General features: G+C 45.7%; 1 pseudogene; it reads right to left on the reverse strand.

Moving 5' to 3' along the window:
- Positions 1-4955: 4955 nt before the first annotated feature.
- On the reverse strand, positions 4956-5194 carry LOC139229466 (U2 spliceosomal RNA; annotated as a pseudogene).
- Positions 5195-7031: the final 1837 nt, after the last annotated feature.

Here is a 7031-nt window from a genome sequence, read left to right on the forward strand (position 1 = left end):
AAGACTGCCCAAATACCGCCGAGGCAGTTCAAAGAATGCTAACAAGGTTGATTCCAGAGATGAGGGGGTTGACTTATGAGGAAAGCTTGAGTAGGTTGGGCCTCCAATCATTGGAATTCAGAAGAATGAGAGGTGATCTTATCGAAATGTATACGATTATGAGGCGGCTTGACAAGGTGGATGCAAAGAGGATGTTTCCACTGATAGGATAGACTAGAACTAGAGGGCATAATCTTACAATAACGGGCCGCCCATTTAAAACTGAGATGAGGAGAAATTTCTTCGCTCAGAGGGTTGTGGATCTGTGGAATTTTCTGCCTCAGAGAGCTGTGGAAGCTGGGACATTGAATAAATTTAAGTCAGAAATAGACAGTTTCTTAAATGATAAGGGAATAAGGGGTTATGGAGATTGGGCAGGGAAGTGGACTTGAGTCCATGATCGGATCAGCCATGATCGTACTGAATGGCGGAGCAGGCTTGAGGGACCGTATGGCCTACTCCTGGTCCAATTTCTTATGTTCTTACATTCTTATCATCAATTTCGGGCCCATTATCTTTAAGGTAGATCTGAGTAATTGGGCTACACCCATTGTTGTTGTACCTAAGTCAGATGGTAAGGTAATTGTAAAGTAACCGTAAAACAGGTTCTAGAGGGTAATCTACCCAATACATTGCCAAATGTAGAAGATTTGTTCACAATGCTGACAGGTGGCCAGATCTTCTCGGTTAGATTTGACAAATGCCTATTTACAACTTGAGCTAGATGAGGAGTCCAAGTCATACTTGAGTATAAATACTCATCTAGGCCTATATTAGTTTAATAGGCTGCCATTTGCAGTGTCTGCTGCCCCCCGCCATATTCCAAGGGGTGATGAACCAGATTTTGTAAGGCCTTCAATGGGTAATATGTTATTTAGATGACATGCTCATTTCAGCAGCAAGCAGGCAAATCCATGATAATGTATTGAATGGTTGGAGAAGCACAGAGTATGAGTGACTGCTCCCAAGTGTGGGTTATTTCAAAACTCAGTGGAATACTTAGGGCACAGAGTAGGCAAAGATGGTTTACATCCAACCAAGGGAAAGTTGGATGCAATCAGAAATGCACCCACTCCCAAGAATGTCACTGAACTTCAATTATTTTAGTTTCTTTTGAATTATTATGGGAAGTTCCTACCAAATTTGTCTACAGTGTTACATCCACTGAATGAGCTGTTGAAAAAACAGGTCCATTGGAAGTGGTCAGAAGAATGCGATGCAGCATTCAAGAAATGTGAAAGCCAGTTGGTAGAGAGTACCATGTAAGAAAAATGCAGGGAACAGTACCAACCCTTGCACATGGCCTTGTTTGACCTTGCAAAGGCCTTTTGGCACTGTCAACCGCGAGGGTCAATGGAGCGTCCACCTCCGTTTCGGCTGGCCCCAAAAGTTCGTCACCATCCTCTGCCTGCTCTACGACAACATGCAAGCCATGATCCTTACCAACAGATCCATTACAGACCCAATCCACGTCTGGACCAGTGTCAAACAGGGCTGCGTCATCGCGCCAACCCTCTTCTCAATCTTCCTTGCTGCCATGCTCCACCTCACACTCAACAAGCTCCCCACTGGAGTGGAACTAAACTACAGAACCAGTGGGAACCTGTTCAATCTTCGTTGTCTCCAGGCCAGATCCAAGACCACCCCAACCTCTGTCGTCGAGCTACAGTACACGGATGATGCCTGCGTCTGCGCACATACAGAGGCTGAACTCCAAATCATAGTCAACATCTTCACTGAGGCGTACAAAAGCATGGGCCTTACACTAAACATCCGTAAGACAAAGGTCCTCCAACAACCTGTCCCCGCTGCACAGCACTGCTCCCCCAGACACCAAGATCCACGACGCGGCCCTGGACAACGTGGACCATTTCCCATATCTCGGGAGCCTCTTATCAACAAGGGCAGACATTGACAATGAGATTGAACACCGCCTCCAGTATGCCAGTATGTAATTACTTATCTGGATGAGGTCCTACAAAACGAATTTAAGGAGCTAGGAGTTAAATTAAAAAGTAGGACCTCAAAAGTGGTAATCTCGGGATTGCTACCAGTGCCATGTGCTAGTCAGAGTAGGAATCGCAGGATAGCGCAGATGAATACGTGGCTTGAGCAGTGGTGCAGCAGGGAGGGATTCAAATTCCTAGGGCATTGGAACCGGTTCTGGGGGAGGTGGGACCAGGACAAACCGGACGGTCTGCACCTGGGCAGGACCGGAACCAATGTCCTAGGGGGAGTGTTTGCGAGTGCTGTTGAGGAGGAGTTAAACTAAAATGGCAGGGGGATGGGAACCAATGCAGGGAGACAGAGGGAAACAAAAAGGAGACAAAAGCAAAAGACAGAAAGGAGATGAGGAAAAGTGGAGGGCAGAGAAACCCAAGGCAAAGAACAAAAAGGGCCACTGTACAGCAAAATTCTAAAAGGACGAAGGGTGTTAAAAAACAAGCCTGAAGGCTTTCTGTCTTAATTCAAGGAGTATCCGTAATAAGGTGGATGAATTAACTGTGCAAATAGATGTTAACAAATATGATGTGATCGGGATTACGGAGACTTGGCTCCAGGATGATCAGGGCTGGGAACTCAACATCCAGGGGTATTCAACATTCAGGAAGGAAAGAATAAAAGGAAAAGGAGGTGGGGTAGCATTGCTAGTTAAAGAGGAGATTAATGCAATAGTTAGAATGGACATTAGCTTGGATGATGTGGAATCTATATGGGTAGAGCTGCAGAACACCAAAGGGCAAAAAACGTTAGTGGGAGTTGTGTACAGACCTCCAAACAGTAGTAGTGATGTTGGGGAGGGCATCAAACAGGAAATTAGGGGTGCATACAATAAAGGTGCAGCAGTTATAATGGGTGACTTTAATGTGCATATAGATTGGGCTAACCAAACTGGAAGCAATACGGTGGAGGAGGATTTCCTGGAGTGCATAAGGGATAGTTTTCTAGACCAATATGTCGAGGAACCAACTAGGGGGGAGGCCATCTTAGACTGGGTGTTGTGTAATGAGAGAGGATTAATTAGCAATCTCGTTGTGCGAGGCCCCTTGGGGAAGAGTGACCATAATATGGTGGAATTCTGCATTAGGATGGAGAATGAAACAGTTAATTCAGAGACCATGGTCCAGAACTTAAAGAAGGGTAACTTTGAAGGTATGAGGCGTGAATTGGCTAGGATAGATTGGCGAATGATACTTAAGGGGTTGACTGTGGATGGACAATGGCAGACATTTAGAGACCGCATGGATAAAATACAACAATTGTACATTCCTGTCTGGCGTAAAAATAAAAAAGGGAAGGTGGCTCAACCGTGGCTATCAAGGGAAATCAGGGATAGTATTAAAGCCAAGGAAGTGGCATACAAATTGGCCAGAAATAGCAGCGAACCCGAGGATTGGGAGAAATTTAGAACTCAGCAGAGGAGGACAAAAGGTTTGATTAGGGCAGGGAAAATGGAGTACGAGAAGAAGCTTGCAGGGAATATTAAGACGGATTGCAAAAGTTTCTATAGATATGTAAAGAGAAAAAGGTTAGTAAAGACAAATGTAGGTCCCCTGCAGTCAGAATCAGGGGAAGTCATAACGGGGAACAAAGAAATGGCAGACCAATTGAACAAGTACTTTGGTTCGGTATTCACTAAGGAGGACACAAACAACCTTCCGGATATAAAAGGGGTCAGAGGGTCTAGTAAGGAGGATGAACTGAGGGAAATCCTTATTAGTCGGGAAATTGTGTTGGGGAAATTGATGGGATTGAAGGCCGATAAATCCCCAGGGCCTGATGGACTGCATCCCAGAGTACTTAAGGAGGTGGCCTTGGAAATAGCGGATGCATTGACAGTCATTTTCCAACATTCCATTGACTCTGGATCAGTTCCTATGGAGTGGAGGGTAGCCAATGTAACCCCACTTTTTTTAAAAGGAGGGAGAGAGAAAACAGGGAATTATAGACCAGTCAGCCTGACATCGGTAGTGGGTAAAATGATGGAATCAATTATTAAGGATGTCATAGCAGCGCATTTGGAAAGAGGTGACTTGATAGTTCCAAGTCAGCATGGATTTGTGAAAGGGAAATCATGCTTGACAAATCTTCTGGAATTTTTTGAGGATGTTTCCAGTAGAGTGGACAAGGGAGAACCAGTTGATGTGATATATTTGGACTTTCAGAAGGCTTTCGATAAGGTCCCACACAAGAGATTAATGTGCAAAGTTAAAGCACATGGGATTGGGGGTAGTGTGCTGACATGGATTGAGAACTGGTTGTCAGACAGGAAGCAAAGAGTGGGAGTAAATGGGTACTTTTCCGAATGGCAGGCAGTGACTAGTGGGGTACCGCAAGGTTCTGTGCTGGGGCCCCAGCTGTTTACACTGTACATTAATGATTTAGACGAGGGGATTAAATGTATCTCCAAATTTGCGGATGACACTAAGTTGGGTGGCAGTGTGAGCTGCGAGGAGGATGCTATGAAGCTGCAGAGTGACTTGGATAGGTTCGGTGAGTGGGCAAATGCATGGCAGATGAAGTATAATGTGGATAAATGTGAGGTTATCCATTTTGGTGGTAAAAACAGAGAGTCAGACTATTATCTGAATGGTGACAGATTAGGAAAAGGAGAGGTGCAACGATACCTGGGTGTCATAGTACATCAGTCATTGAAGGTTGGCATGCAGGTACAGCAGGCGGTTAAGAAAGCAAATGGCATGTTGGCCTTCATAGCGAGGGGATTTGAGTACAGGAGCAGGGAGGTGTTGCTACAGTTGTACAGGGCCTTGGTGAGGCCACACCTGAAGTATTTCTTTTTTTTTTGGAAATTCGTAGCCAATCGTTCCAATTCTTTGTCAAATCACAAACGCCAGAGGTCACCTTGCACACGCCAAGGATCACTCTGCGCCAATGCTTTTAGCCAAAAGGCCTAGAGCCACTGCACCGTTCCTGGAAGTACTGCAATACCAGGTTCGTGCCATGGAGGTGGATGGGTCAGGTCCCCCACACACCTCCGTGGAGGTGGATGGGTCAAGCCACCCCACCCACCTCCTGTTTCCAAAAAAGCAAGCATATACCTTCCCGATCCAGGGAGAACCACCCGGAGGTCATGGTGGCTACTCCCCTGTCAGGTCAGTTACGCATGATCTTAGCCAAAAGGCCGAGAAGCGATATTATGTACAGGTTTGGTCTCCTAACTTGAGGAAGGACATTCTTGCTGTTGAGGGAGTGCAGCGAAGGTTCACCAGACTGATTCCCGGGATGGTGGGACTGACCTATCGAGAAAGACTGGATCAACTGAGCTTGTATTCACTGGAGTTCAGAAGAATGAGAGGGGACCTCATAGAAACGTTTAAAATTCTGACGGGTTTAGACAGGTTGGATGCAGGAAGAATGTTCCCAATGTTGGGGAAGTCCAGAACCAGGGGTCACAGTCTAAGGATAAGGGGTAAGCCATTTAGGACCGAGATGAGGAGAAACTTCTTCACCCAGAGAGTGCTGAACCTGTGGAATTCTCTACCACAGAAAGTAGTTGAGGCCAATTCACTAAATATATTCAAAAGGGAGTTAGATGAAGTCCTTACTACTCGGGGGATCAAGGGGTATGGCGAGAAAGCAGGAAGGGGGTACTGAATTTGCATGTTCAGCCATGAACTCATTGAATGGCGGTGCAGGCTAGAAGGGCCGAATGGCCTACTCCTGCACCTATTTTCTATGTTTCTATGTTTACTCCTCATACAACTACTGGTAGAACACCAGCAGAGTTGTTTTTCAAAAGACAGTCACAAACCAGGTTCTCATTGTTGAAACCGAACTTGGTACAGCCAGTAGAAGAGAAACAATTAAGACAGAAAGAGAATCATGATAGAGATAGAGTAAGAGAGAGAAATGTGAAATTGAATCAGAAGGTTAGAGTGAAGAACCATCACCATAAATGGTGCATTGTACAAATCAGGTGTTCGCATCACAAAATTCTGTGTGTGCTGATTTGTATGCAATGACATATGTAAATTAACTTGCAGCACCACTTATGCAAGAGTACTGTGTGCTCACATTAAAGGCCTCCTGGGAAATCGTGCAATGCAAGCGCAGACTGGAGAACTGGCTAAATGGCTCCCCATGCCCAAAACTGATTGGCAGCAACAATTCTGGGCAGATAATCTATCTACCAACAACAACAACTTGTATTTATATAGCACCTTTAACGTAGTAAAACGTCCTAAGGCGCTTCACAGGAGTATTATAAGAAAAAAAAATTGACATCGAGCCACATAAGGAGAAATTAGGACAAGTGACCAAAAGCTTGGTCAAAGAGGTAGGTTTCAAGGAGCCCTTAAAGAGGAAAGGAATGTTAGAGTTGGGGCAGTGGAAGAGAAAATTATGGGGTTTTGAGGGGGGTGGGCGATATTTTCAGCTTTGAAGGGCAGAGAAACAGAGTCTGAGGGAGGAGCCTCTGTGAAAATTGGGCCAAGTACAGGTAGTTGTGTAGCCAGAAGTTGGGTGGATGAGGGTTGAGCAGATAGATAAGTCTCGTGCAGGTGCTGAACCTAAAGTGTGCAGGGGAAAGAGTTGGGGAGAAAATGTGCTGATTTAAAGAGTGATATGAGACATATCAAGAGCTGGAGGAGGTCAGGTGTAGGGAGGCCAAGACAATTGAATGGAAATTCTCCATCTTCAGGGACTAACTAAATGGTGGTTGGTGATCCAGTGGAGGCCAGTTGGGGTTTGGAGCTGGTCAACTGGCAGTAGGCCAGGGTTCAGTTGGCTGTCAATTGGGAAGCGGGTCTTCAACCTTCTGTGATATTCATAAGAATCCCCATGAAGCCTAATCTTAGAGAGGGGAACTTGCAAGGGAGTTTGCATCAGAGTTTCTTTGCTTGTTGAGGTTCGAGCTTCATTGTACTGGTGTGTGTGACCATCAGCAGCAGTTCAGGGCCACAAAAGGAGCGGCGAGCGGCGGCCATGGGCAGCATGGCGGCGCACCACTTCAAGGTGTAGCACGAGCTGGT

The sequence above is a fragment of the Pristiophorus japonicus genome, chromosome 18 (genome assembly GCF_044704955.1).
Source record: "Pristiophorus japonicus isolate sPriJap1 chromosome 18, sPriJap1.hap1, whole genome shotgun sequence".
Taxonomy (NCBI): Eukaryota; Metazoa; Chordata; class Chondrichthyes; family Pristiophoridae; genus Pristiophorus; species Pristiophorus japonicus.